Raw genomic sequence first — 14052 nt, 5'->3', positions numbered from 1 at the left:
GGTCTGCGACGCTGAGAACAAGTCGCACGCGTCCGCCGGCCCGTACCGAAAGCCCTCGCAGCGCTCCGGCTGCTGGAGGGAGCAGCGGATGGCGCACTGTAGTTTCCCGATCTCCCGGTACGAGGCTGAGGCCGGCTGCGTGAATGTGCGTCGCATGCGGGAGAACGCATCGTTGGCGAGAGCAGCCGCTAGTCCGTGCAGGAGCAGTGTCAACAGCAGCATCGCGTTGGTGGACGATGCGCATCAGAGCTCGCCTCTTGCCGGTGCCGGCGATGTTCAGCAGAGGTTGGTGAGGCTTGGGCCACGACGAGACGCTGCTCAGTTCTGTCGCAGTCGGCACCAGCGCATGGGTCCAGGTTCGAGCGCTGTTTTCTGCTGTGTACAGATATCCAGGCAACGCCGCCAAATACCGCCGCCGCCTGCGTCCCCTGCCCCACCGGGCATATATTGTGCACGAAGTCGGCATCAACAACATTGATCGACGCTGGTGTCATGAAACTGACTGGTTGTCGTTGGTGACGGACGGTATAACGCTTGGAATGGGAGCCTGAACGCCGGGATTCCTTGCCCCGGGACGGCTGCCGGCTGTTCACATGTTTTATACGTTCGGATTGGGAACCTCTTTAGACGCCGTGCCAACGATGAAGCCGATTGTAGCGACCGGGGGAGGGAAACCAAGGCAAGAGAGCTATGTTTGATGGCGGGAAGTGTGGGAGCCATGCTATGGTCGGCTGGGCCCTGTCGTGACTCAGGGCTTCCTCTATGGCAGTATGATTATATGGCCGGTTGCAAGTGAGACCAACATTTTGCCTTGCTCAATATGTAGGCAAGTTAATAACTTTTGTGCACGCTCAAGTCAAGTTGATTTTCTGCTTCATGCGATCAAATAAGACGGTTTTTAATGGAACGTACGCGTTTACATCAATAGTGGATGATGAGGAAAGGTAATTGGTGTTCAGGTCCCTATTCGTTAATGCTGTTTAATGTGCGTTATGCTTAGTGAACTCTCGATTCCCATCTCCGCCTCTTTGTTTTTCTTTTCTTTGATAATGATAGTATCCGTGTAAACCAAATAGTATGTTTTCACTATTCTTCCGGAGCTCTATATCCGTGGTTTGTGCTTTTGCCATCCGTTCGAGTTGACAGCGATAGAGCTGTGGGGAAAGGTATGTAACACGGATATCATCAATGACAACACGATGCGTGCCATAAGTGAGCGATTCATGAACCTTTTGAACGGCTAGCGAGGCCCCAGTCGGTCTTGGTGGCATGAGTGTGGCCCGGTACGATTTGGAGATTCCCAGCCCTCAAACCGCCAGAAATTGTTGGTGGATATGTGACAGCAAGACGGGCGTTCAAGGTGATGGTAAAAACGCCGAGAGGTCTCCAAGAAAGCTGTAATGGCCTCAAGTAGGCAAAACCTGATGTCAAGATAAGGTAATCGATATTACTCTGAATCTGAATCCACCAATAGTCTTAAAGTTGTGATCTGATGCCCAAAAGCGCTTAAAGGGGCTTATTTGGCCGCGTCATCACTTTTGTACGTCCGTTGACCGTCGCCTAATGTTAGCCGTGGGGCCGATGCCGCGAAGCATATGGAGACTGCAATGCTGGGCGGTAAGTGGTTGTGAGGCTTGGGAGTGTGTACGTTTTAAACCATGTTGCACATTTCTCACTAGTTTTGATACATTAATTTCACTCAACATTTTTAACTTCTTGCACTACTTTTATTTTCACAAAAAACTGAACATTTTATTTTTCAAGATTTTCCACACGAGCATGGGTTGACCATATTAATAAAAATTTGTGACCCTTTCTCGATCTAGACTGCGTCCACGTGGCTCTAAATACCCTCGTAGAACAGAGAGAGAATCTTGCAAAATCTTTGACTTCTCTTAGTGCAGAAAGAGTGCATTTAGCCGTTGTCTTGGTAAGTACGTCGTATGAGGCCTGGAACGGAAGTCTGAACGCCGGGATTTCTTGCTCCGGGGCGACTGTCGGGCGCTCGCATGATATGTACGTTTTTATTGGGAACTTCTGCAGACACGATGCAAACCAGTGTTCTATAACTGCCGACTTTTGGGTGTAAGGAAGCACCCTACGAGCAGCATTTTCCCTCCCTTTTCCACATTTTAAGGGGATTCTGTTCTCCCACCTGACCATGTCTAACTACACATACTTAACACATATTTCCCTTTCATATGTTCACAAGATGTCACCAAAGTCCGAATTCACTTTAAGCCACCACGCATAAACAAGGCTCCATAAAACTCATCAAGTTTGGTTCGTCTATAAAATACTTCACAATCCTAAGCTGTGTGCCAAAACAAGGTTTTTGTGTTTTTCTTAGTTTAGTCACACCATGCAATCACCACGCATTGCCTGGTATAGAGTTTTATTACCCCACATAATTGGTTTTCGCGAGAATAATTGACTGCTAAATTGCACCACTCTCGAAATACACGAATGGAAAATGCAAGGCATGCATTCCTTATGAAATCTAAAACAAAACTGTTACCATTTAAACGCCCCTTTTCAAGGACTTTTTTACATGAGTCGGTAGGAAATTTTGACAACAATTCTGAGCCTTTGTGTTTATCTACGTTTTTTCTTGGTCTCATACAGAGTTCAAACAAATTTTTTTGTTCTTCTTTATTGATTATCTTCAAAGATGCCATCTGCTTTGTTAAATTTCAACCAATTTCTCGGAAATAAAATTTAACCCGCGAACTTGTACATATTTCATACATAAATTGAATTATTTCGTCATTCGTCCACACACGTTTGATATGTAAGATAGTTAACAACTCAAAGCGAATGAACGACACAATATAAGGCAGGAAAATTGTTTGTAACGATAGTTTTGCCTTGTTAGACATCTATTTTGTTGTTTGTTTCGCTCAGAGTGGAGCTCAATATTGATAAATTAAAGCTAAGCCAGCTACAATACATCACCGTGCTAAATAATCCTGCCGTGCACAGCTTTGGTCAGATTGCGCAGTTAATACGGAAGTGCTTGCCAGCGAAATTCTGGCATGTGAACAAATGACATATTATCTCCTGATCTGATCTTAAAGAAAGCCAAAAGACTATAAGTCGTTGTTTGTTGGACCTGATGATGCGTTGATAAGCAGTAGTCCAGGACTCCTTTTGTCCGAATATTTCATGTTTGATGAGTTCCGTCGCGCCTGCCTTAACTCCAACCAAAACTCCAGGCAAAATATGCAAAAATCATGCAGTTAGGTGCTGAGAGAAATTAAGAAGACGTTCATAAGTCAACATTAAGATGTGCATAAGCCAGCTCTGGATTTGAGGAGGTGCAAAAAGTGATGATAGATAGTGATGAAAAAAGAGATCGAATGCATGTTTGCATCAAAATTCATTGATGGCCCTCAACTCTCACAGTGGTTTCCATTTGTTCCGTGCCATCTACAGTCGTATCTCACCATGTGCGGCATCACGTGCTGCCATCTAGAAAGATCCAGGCCAGCTTGCTCGTCACTTTTTACCGCTAGGGAGCAGCACTTTCTGAACATGCAACACTGGTCTATAGAACACAGCGTAGCAAACTATATCAATATATACAGCGTTGGTCGTAGCACGTTCTCGTAGTACGTGCAGTGACATATTGTAGGTTAGAATGTGCGCTGTTACGTCCGTGTTGCGAGTGAGAGGTTAAAGTAGCTTAAATGGTGCGCTGTTACGTCCCTGTTGCAAGTGAGAGGTTGAGGTAGGTTAAATGATGCGCTAGTACGTTCGTGTTGCGAAAGGGGAAAGAGAGAAGGAGCGTGGGTTGTTTGGGAAATAAGAGGGTGATCAAGCTGTGGTGCCTTGCTCGACACAATGCAGCGCATTGCAGAGCATCAAGCGTGAGCAAGCAGACCATTCTGTTGCATTCACCAAAGTCATCACTATATGCACTCCCCAACGCGCTAATGCTTTATCAGCAAGCAACCGTAATATTAAGATATGGCAAACTCCTCTTGCATATATTTTCAGACTACGCCTGCCGACCCGTCTCTATACGTATTCTTTCATAAATGAGGATACGATCCACGGCATATAGAGCGCCATCGTCCGTCACCTGACCGACATGTTGACTGAAGTAACCAGAGCGTGTGCTTAAAAGGCACGCACAACTTACCAGCATTGCATCCTTCATTACGCATCGTCATGTTTTACCAGGTGGCATCAAAGTCTTCACTCGATGTCACATTGCCCTGTTTGCATATGCCACATAGCTATGCACTATAATTTCGGTACAAGCCCCTGACAGATGCCTGTGGGGATGCATATGCATGATACGGCTGACTCGCCAGGAGTGCTCGGCTCCATGCATTCTATATGATGAGGAGGTATTGCACGGGTGACCTGTTTATGCCCAATGATAATATCAACTTGACAGTCGGTCAGATATGATCGCAAGACGCTGAACTCATAGCTCGATGCAGCTGCAGCTGTCAGAAGCAGGTCACTGGCTTTCTTCAATCTACACTCGGAATATCAAGATCTTCAATGATAATGGATGGATGAAAATTCTGTCTTCTGCCGGGCACCGAACTGGTTAGATGGAGGAGACTTGGATGCATTTTTGCCCCTGAAAGGGAAAGGAACATGATATCAGGTCTATAGAAACAATATGGTGGAACGCCCCGGTCTCCGTAAATATAGAGCCTATGGCTTTGGGGAAGCTGCGGACTTGGGCATCATTTTTGTTTTTTGATTGGTCGCAGGATTCCATGTCGTCACCGATTTAAACCCCGGTTGCCATGGCAATGAACCCCAGATTCTGCACCGTGGTAGAGCGTTCAAAGGCTGGCTCTCGTTTGTGTTGCGCGATATTCTAGGATCCTGAGGTGGAAAAGGGATGTTGGTAAGCGTGCATACAGCTATAACTTAAGATTTTATTTTGGCAAGCACCAATTACGCGTACATGTTGCTGTTCAGGACGGATGGTTTTCATGTAAAGGGTTATCATTTTTTGACGGGTAATTTGACGCGGCTGGACAAATCACCGTGGCGTCCACAAGACCTGCCTATGAAACAGGGAGCATGGCGGGGAGAGTGGTCAAGAAGCAGAAATGATCAGAAAAGTGAGTCAAATGTTATGCTTCCAATACCTGTGCTGGTATGTGCCGTAGGGAAACAATGAGGCAAATGAAAATTATCCTTTGCAAGATCGACGCAAAGTGTGTGAATCCACTGCGGGAGTGTACCTGCATAACTGCATGATATGCAAGCAAGCCAACACAATTTAAGCTCATACGCTTGTTGACAAAGTTGCTGGTGCATGCTACACGCAATAGACTGTAATTGTTGCATTTACCATGCAATGTTCTTTTGAAATGTAATCAAGTTCAGGAAATTGGTATCCGAAAAAAATACAACACGTGGTGACATATAGCACGGTTTTCTTCTCCCTTACCTGGTGTCCATCTTTTGCTGGCGTTGTATCAGTTTTCTTGCCCGAATTTTGAAAAACTCTGGCCAATGTCAGACTAATACGAGACCAAGGCCACAATATGTTGCACCATCTCAACAATGTTTGCATGGTATTACAGTGTGGGAAAGTTTCTAAAAGTGATAATATTTGAAATGTGTACAAGTGCTTTGTTTTCGTTGGGATATTTTTCCTCGGAGTCAGAGCCCGCAAGCAGGAAATAGTTGGACTGATGTCGGCTAAAAATAAAACTACTTAGCATACTGATAAATATGGTGGTATGTGATGAATAGAAAAATCACGCTCGACATTGCCACTGAATCTGTTTTGTGTTTGCCCTCACAGATCCGTTTCCAGCAGACATGTGCAAACATTTCAAGGTTAGTTTCTGGCACCCACTTGCCCTGATCAAAACGAGACGCTAGATCACTCGTTTCGGCTACTTCTTTCATTATCACTAGGTCAGCGGTTTACACGGGTTATTTGGCGAATGATAGGTTTTGATTCCTGGTTCCTACTCAATGTTTGCAAACCCAGAAAACAATTATTAGTTCCAGTTAGCTCGTCACAAACACCACATCCTTGCTGCTGGATTTGATGAATTCATCCACAAACCGTTTAATCCCGACTCCTGTTTGTCACTGGCTCATTCGTTCTGTTACTGTCACTGTCACTGGCTCATTCGCTCAACACCAGCTCGGGCTGCTTTTTGACAGCACTCTGGTATTGAATTGATGTCAGAGATCGAATATATCTTACATATATGCTTTCATAGTTGCATGTGCACGCTGAATAACATAAGCCCATCAAGTGAAGACGTAATGGTTCCTAGCAATACTCCAAGGTGAGACCCTGGTTCTTGTTGGCGCCTTTGACTTCATGTTGCATCTTGGTTGTTGCTGGATTGTGATTATATTTCCAGGCTTGCTCTGAGTTCTTGCGGGATCTCTAGTCATATTATTCGCTAAACATTTGCACTTAATGGATCTAGCTGTGCAGTGCAAGCTGGTTCTTGGTTCTTGCTGGACCACTCTGCATAATTCAGGCCATGTTTTGAATTATTGTTGGATCTGTTGAATCGCACCAACAGCAGTGTGATCAGCGAGCAGACAGCAATACGACCTGAGTGTTGGTGGCCGGACCGGTCGGATGCTCGATACTCTTGTTTGTGCCGATACCAAGAGGATACTGCTTCGTAATGGAAGAGCATCTTCTGCAGGCCGTCGGCAGTGGGCAGCAACAGGGGCGGGGTCGCGTCCCAGGCACCGGATTTTTCGCCGCGCATGGTGAGCGGACGGTCACGTCGTCCGGCGCCATGACCAACGCCAGGACATGAAGCCCGGTGGACGACCCTTTGGGATGCACCGACACCCGTAGCTCGGCCCTAGCCGCGGACAGGCGTGGTGGCTCCGGGGTTGTAAAGCCGTTGACGAGTGGGACGACGCCCATCTGCAAGCTCAAAGCCGGACAGGTCATGGGCTACCAGCATGCCACCCCGTGGAACACGGGCCGTTACTGGCGTCTGGTGAACAGCTCTGCCGGTTTATCATATTAAGCATATTGAGCATGATATACTACCAAGACAGGCTCAGTGGTGCTCAGTCGTATTTCACATTCTACCACATCCTATGACATCTAAAACCCAACCAAAATAATGCTTGACACCAGACAGTACACAAATCACTGACGATTCATATTTCCATAGTACTCCCTTAAATATTGTGCAGGTGACGTCATCTCATGGCTAACTTCATATCCGAGTCAGCACTTATGAGCAGACGTGAACAGATACCCGGTGTTTACACCTACTTTGGTAATATCCATATCCCAAGGATTACATTAATGATTTTGATTTGCACGGTCATATAACAGCATGACTGTTTTGTGTTTAAAAATTATGTGGAAAGAAAGACGAAGCACGGCCAATCATAGCATCAAATCGGTTGTGTAAACAGTTAGTGGTATTCATCACACTATTAAAAGATTACCATTCGGAAATGCAGTATGTGTCAGTATAATGAACTAGGATGTGAGAAAACAAAACAAAGCATTTTCCGTTACGTTTAGTAGATTACTTCGATCCCAGCTTGACCTGTGTGTCTTTCCCAGCCGGGGCATCCTTCACTGACACTCCCCACCCTAGCTGAAAAGCGATTCTAGCTCACTGATGCAAACGGTGAAGCTGGCTGTGGTAACCAGGGGAGAGATGCGTGGGAGACGTGCCATGTCTGGTGGACCCTGTCGTTACTCCGAGTCCCGTCTAAGACAAATTGATTATAGGACAGGTGCAAGCAAAACCAGCAGTTTTTCCAAGTTTAATTTGCATCTAAATTGCTAACTTTTGTGCACGTTCAGACCAGTAACGGTTATCATTTTCAGTGGATACCGATTAAATCAGGCCTCCTTTTTTGTAAAACGCATACCTCCTTTTTACGTCGAACGCGACGATGTTGATAGGTAATTGATGTTTTGCAGTCTTCGCCAAGGTCACCCAAAAGTGTTCAACATTCAATAAAGACATTCAGCTGTCAAAATAAGAACATTCAAAATCTCACCTTCTTTGACAACGCCTGAAGAGCTCAGTATTGTGTGATGTGTCTACACACGCGCTTGCCCATCATCTTATCTCGTCAAGACCATCCATCAATCGCCTCTGTAAGTGCATGTGCTCGTAACGCTTCACTTTTCTGCGATTTGCCTCTGCGATGCACACACACGCATGGAGCGCGGCATGACAAAGACGGTGTTCAAACCGTGCCCACTGGCTGATGATCCAACAGAGACCATTAGCCATGACAACGTGGTCGACCCGTGCAATGTCAACAGTAAAGGAGCAATTTACAGTGGGCCCAACGAGCTCTGCCATCGCTGTCCAGCACCTTATATGTCGTCGTTGGGCGACCGTCGAGGAAGCAGAATATGGCCTGTAAAAAAGAACACGGATCCGTTTGTACCCACAAAATACTTGGGTTGACCCTAGATTGGCTTAAAAATCGTTCTTTGCGGGGAATGGTGACGCGTGCCTTGCCAGTTTCAGGCTGGCGCAATGTGATGCGAACAAAGCACTCGGCCATCATCTGAAGTGAACGGGCTGAAGCTTCTTTTGCCAAAAAGATTTCCTTTTTGAGGACTTCGGTGCATCCACGAAGAGTTAAATAAATACCATGAAAGTGTCTGGTTGGATATATCCTGCAATTATCACGGTTACCAGGAGTACAACTGTGTGTCTCTTTGTGGCGTCATAGACCTAATGTTGAGCTGCTTTCCCCCAATGTATGGCTGCCCCCCCACCCCGCCTCCCCTCCCGTGCACAGAAAACCCTCCTAAAATACAGAGATGGTGCGCCGAAAATATTTTGGTGCGCCTTGCTTAAGAAGGTGCTCCAGGATTTCGTGCGGGGTGAGAGGCACAACATCGTTGTGTCAATTGAGAATGAAGGTTTGCAGCCCTCCGTGGTGCCCTCTGGAATTGGGCGCCAATTGAAAATAAAGGCTATGGTGTCGGAAATATTGCTTTTACTGCTACTTTGCCCAATAGGCCGACCAAGATTTTAGAACGGACAAAGGCATGTAGTTCTACCAGCAGAGCTTGGTGCCTCCCGAAAATGAGAATTTGGGACCCTTTGCCGTATCCCTGAAATTTGGTGCCTCTTTGAAATGGGGGCTATGTGTTTCCGAAACAAAAAATTGGTGTTGGCCAAAAACGTGATTCGTGAGTGGCCCAAGGAGTCAGTGGCATGGAACCATGCCCTGTGCATCTCACCCTAAGCATACACTAGGGATAAACTACTCCAACCCATCCAGTCACTGGGCGGTGACTCGGAAAGCGGACATTTACACTTACTTTATTTTGCATTACTGCATGTTGTTCTGTCCGCATTATTTGATCACAAGCAGAATGAGACTATCAAATTTAGACAGTTCTGGACATATGCGTAGAAGCGTTTGAAAAACTGGGAGACCATGCTCAGGGTGTACTTCAGGAACTTTTTTCTGAAAAGCGAGCCCGATGACCGGGAGGGGGGGGGGGTAGGGATAGAGATAGTTATCTCTCTTTATTCAAATGCCATAGCTGCCATGCTATGCATCTACAACCGTTTATCACTGAGGCACAATCTTGCCTATTCGACTCATCTGTCATTTGGCAAATAAGGCTGTCCAGCTTCCCCAGATTATTCATCCATTTTAACCTTGTCTTTCCTGGGGAGATGAAATTCCACCAGCGGGTACGTATTTTGGGTCATTAAGGAGGCATTTGCCTCCACAGTGGAGATGCCAAAATACGGCATGGATATAGGCTGGTGAGAATTTTGAAAGTGGATTGATGGCTCACAGTGCACCAGGTTTTTATGCGTCTTCATTTTGCTGGCTGATTTTCAAGAAATGAGACTTGCCGCAGTATTTTAGGCCGAAACAAATTCGGGAACATGAAATTGCTAGAAACAAGGTGACAAAATCCATAAAACTGGAGATTCTCTTTTAAGAATCAAGCCACATAATAATGCCCATCTGGCATGTGTTCCGTATCTGGGCCCTGCTCCTGTCCGCCGTCGGTGGTCACTGCCCTGGCCTGGATGTCTCCCGCATGGCTGACTGCGAGCTGATCGTGTGGCAACTTTGTTGCATACATTTGGATCAGCGTTGCTTCTACATGGTGTATGAAACATGTGTTGGACACCTGCAACAGCATTTTTCCCGAATTATCTTCCTTTACACCACACCATCGCAGAAAAATAGCCTCCGGGAAACTGTCTGCCTTAGGTAAAGATTGACCCAACGGACACTTCATTGCCCATCATGCAACGTATGCGACTTGATCTGCTTTTGTGTGTAGGCAGGGGCGTAGCCAGAGCCTTGCCAAGAGGAAACACAGGGTTGACAAAAGCCCATCTTATGGTGACCCTCCCCCCAAAAAAAAAGAATCCCCGGATGTGGCTTACTTGTTAATAAGTGACACGGCTTTCTTTGTTGTATTGTTATTTTTACCTTGTAACCAGAACAGCAGCCAGGAGCAACCGTGAGCTCAATTATGTTTGCATTTTAAAGTCAATAAGCTGCAGAAATCAGGCGTTAAACGACTGCACGGAAGAGATCACCGACGTTCCTAATTAGCAATGGTTTGCTGACTCTTTCTTAACCGATATAATTCAGAAGCCTTGTCAGTTTTTTATCTGGGTTCTACAGACCTTGAGAACATCGCGAAGGTAGATTGTGGATCGATATGTGTGATCCAAATTCGGAGACGAAAACTTGATTGCAAATCGAGTGGTCAACATTGTATATTAACATGGACATGTATATTAACATGTCTGAAAGTGTTCACCATTCAGTCAGAATCGATTAGCGATACAATTCATGTAACGTGTTTTTTGACATGCTCGCTCGCAAATCTTCGCAACAAAAACCTGGACATCAGGCGTTGCAGTCTCCGTAGTCCGCTGAGCTTTAGACCAGTAACTAACATTTAGCTGTGGTCTACCGGCAGATGAAAATGACGCTTCCGAAATTATTAACTTTAAGCACTTGAATCAACTAGTTATACAAGTTATGTAGCGTAATTTTGAGCATGCGCACTCGAAAATCTTAGAAACACAAGCCTCGCTCCCAGGCGTTGCAGTCTCTGTGCGCCGAGCAGCGTCAGTCTAGCAGATAATATTAAGCTGTGGCCCGGCGCCCGCCGTCTGGCAGCACTTGCAGTGACCGAAACTTATCGGTTTTACGGAAGTTGCAACCGAGACCATCCTTGTCCTTGCTCTCGAGGTTGCGGGCGGGCATGTTCAAGCCTTTTGATGTTATTTGTCTAAATAATACATTTTGAAAGAAATGAACATGATCATGTATAGATCACCTGATCATGCAAATATGACATGACCTGCTCTTTTTTTAATTCATTTCAACCTGTGCTTTTCAACAATAATGAGAGCCCAACTCTACTCAACAATAATGAGACCCCTTACTCCCTTCCGGGCGAGGGGCCTGCTGAGTAGAACACCAGGGGTACATTACCGTTTCCGGTCAAGAGCTGAGGGGCGGCCATTCCATCCCATCGCGAAGTGTTTTCTGGCTCTCATTCTGGCGGCACGGGGCGGGATGTCCTAGCTGATCAGTACGTCATTAGAAATATATATTATATCACATTCTTGCCACCCCTGACACGGGAGGCCTCCTGATCAGCGCGGTTAGCCCCGGATCAGCACACGGAACCTTATTGACGCAACAACATGCCTGTTCACCGCAGGCAGTCCGATGGTTTTCACATAGACTTCATTTCCATGTTTTTCTGTGCTCTTCAGACATATTGAGTTCTCCCTGACTGTAGATTGCAGATGGAATGGGGTTCATGATTTGTATTAACATGGCTAGCCCATGTTCGCCTTATAATGCTCAAGATCCTGTCAGAGCTGATAACTAATAAGAATATAATGATATGTGCCTTGATGTGTGATGCGTGCTGGCTTAAAATCGCTCACATGCATACGTGATGTTTGGAGCGTGATGCGCGATTCCTGTTTAACTGAAGTCGTTTGCATACATAATTGATGCGTGATGTGTGATGTTTGTCTACATAAACTCGCCTGCATGTATGAATGAAGCGCAATGCGTGATGCCTGTTCACTTGAATTCGTTTGTACGTACATTTGTTTTTCGCGCATTCTTAATCTTATCTGGATGTGTACTGTACCGTAGCAATGGCTGACAACTGTTTCTTCTTTGATCCCCCAATGCTGGTGACCTGTAAAAACTACAACTCGCTTTAAAAAAAACTTTAAACCAATAGGATCATCTGCAAGCAGTTTAGAATTTACTTTTGCTATTCCTTTCGATGAAGGCATATCATCGAAATATCAACGAATCTATGTCTCAGTTCGTCAGGTTTTTTTCTACGAGGAATAAGGGTATTACTGCCGTCTTACCCATGCACACGATGTTCCTCGCAAATGCACTTAATAACTTACTTAATTTGATTCCAAAAACAAGTAGATTAAGGCTGTAATAGTCCAGTGGTGGCATAATCTTTCCAAAGAGATCTGCGCCCCCAAGAAAACATGTTATAAAATACGTGGTGGTGTTACTGCTTACTTTTTGCAACATTGGCCTCCTCAACGCTGTCCATCTCTATGGCGCCAACATGAATCGCTCATTAATGACATTTAACGTGTAAAGATGGAGCTTGTTAACCGCCGCATGACTTATATGCTTTGTTTTAAAATTTGACGGTTTGGTACGTAAGGATGCTCTTAAATGGGTACTGAGGTTAATTGGTTCGTGATGTAGGATCACACGACATATCATATTAGGTCTCATTTTCTTCCTCAGGAGTTCACAACTGTTCGCATTCCGACGCTAATAATTACTAACACATTGGATTTCATTTCAGCGGAGCAGCTCATATCGTGTTCTCACTTAGTTTCCGCTGAAATGAATGCTTAAGACTGCACTGCATTCCTGTGAGGAAGCCCGCACGACTTCTGTAAAACGCGTCTGACCTGTGAACTCTCGCGTAGCTGTCACGCTAACCACATCTTTAATGCAGTCATACCCTTCATCATTTAACAGCATGCATTCCAATATTTGATAAGCAATGACTTGTGCGACGCCTTGAGTGGTGTGAGGCGAACGAGTCAATAAAAAAAGAGTTGCCAGTTGTTATGTTGATGATGCCAAAGGCCCCAGATCTTGGCGCCATCGCCACATAGATGGAACCTGCATGATCGTTCACAGTCAGCGTGCACTAAATGGACTGCATTGAGTCACCGTTGTTGCGAGCAGGTTCCCAGCCTAAGTGACTTTCACTTGAAAAATGATGAGGGAAGAACTCATTTTGAGCGTCCTGGCCCGTCCGTGAGGCCTTCTAGAACCTACGCTGTAATCGCTAACCGCACGGTGTTTGCCCCAAACCCCTGATCCCACGATTCCACCATCAATATCCGGATCAAAGACGGCGCGGCGCCAGTTTAACATGCAAAAGCCTAGCATGTCGCAATGCGCGACATGGTGTGTACATTCTGCCCTCTGACACTTAGCGCATCCGCTCATACCGGCCACCACAGTCGGCGGCGAACAATGGGCGCCTAAAATGACTCCAACCCATCCGGTCACTGGGCGGTGACTTGGAGAGCGAACATTTTCATCGACTTCATTTTACGTTACTGGATTCTTCCTAGTTCAACGACATATTGGACTCGGATCAAACCTCCGTAGACAAAAGCAGTGGGTAAATATTTATATGCAAAATTTATATAAACATTTATGTTTATTATCAATATCATTTGTGGTGCATTGACATATTCAGTTGTTACCGCCATCGTTGCTCCAAGAGTGCCACTACACGCACCCTGCCCAATCAAGAGCGATTGGACATAGTCGCTGTGTACGTCTACGTGCAGACATTTTCAACATGCTGTGCATTGATTGCTTATGCCATTGTGCTTGCTGCACGCACGAATGGTCGCATATATATATATATATATATATATATATATATATATATATATATATATATGTATATATATAGGCTTTAAAAGAAAGCGTTTGCATCACTCTGGACGGCAAACCCAGTGCTACCTATCCGGACATCTTGGTGAAAGACTTCGTGACCGGAGTCGAGTCCAT

The sequence above is a fragment of the Pollicipes pollicipes genome, unplaced genomic scaffold (genome assembly GCF_011947565.3).
Source record: "Pollicipes pollicipes isolate AB1234 unplaced genomic scaffold, Ppol_2.1 Scaffold_4002;HRSCAF=4701_pilon_pilon_pilon, whole genome shotgun sequence".
NCBI classification, from domain to species: Eukaryota; Metazoa; Arthropoda; class Thecostraca; order Pollicipedomorpha; family Pollicipedidae; genus Pollicipes; species Pollicipes pollicipes.
This window is presented reverse-complemented; position numbering follows the sequence as displayed.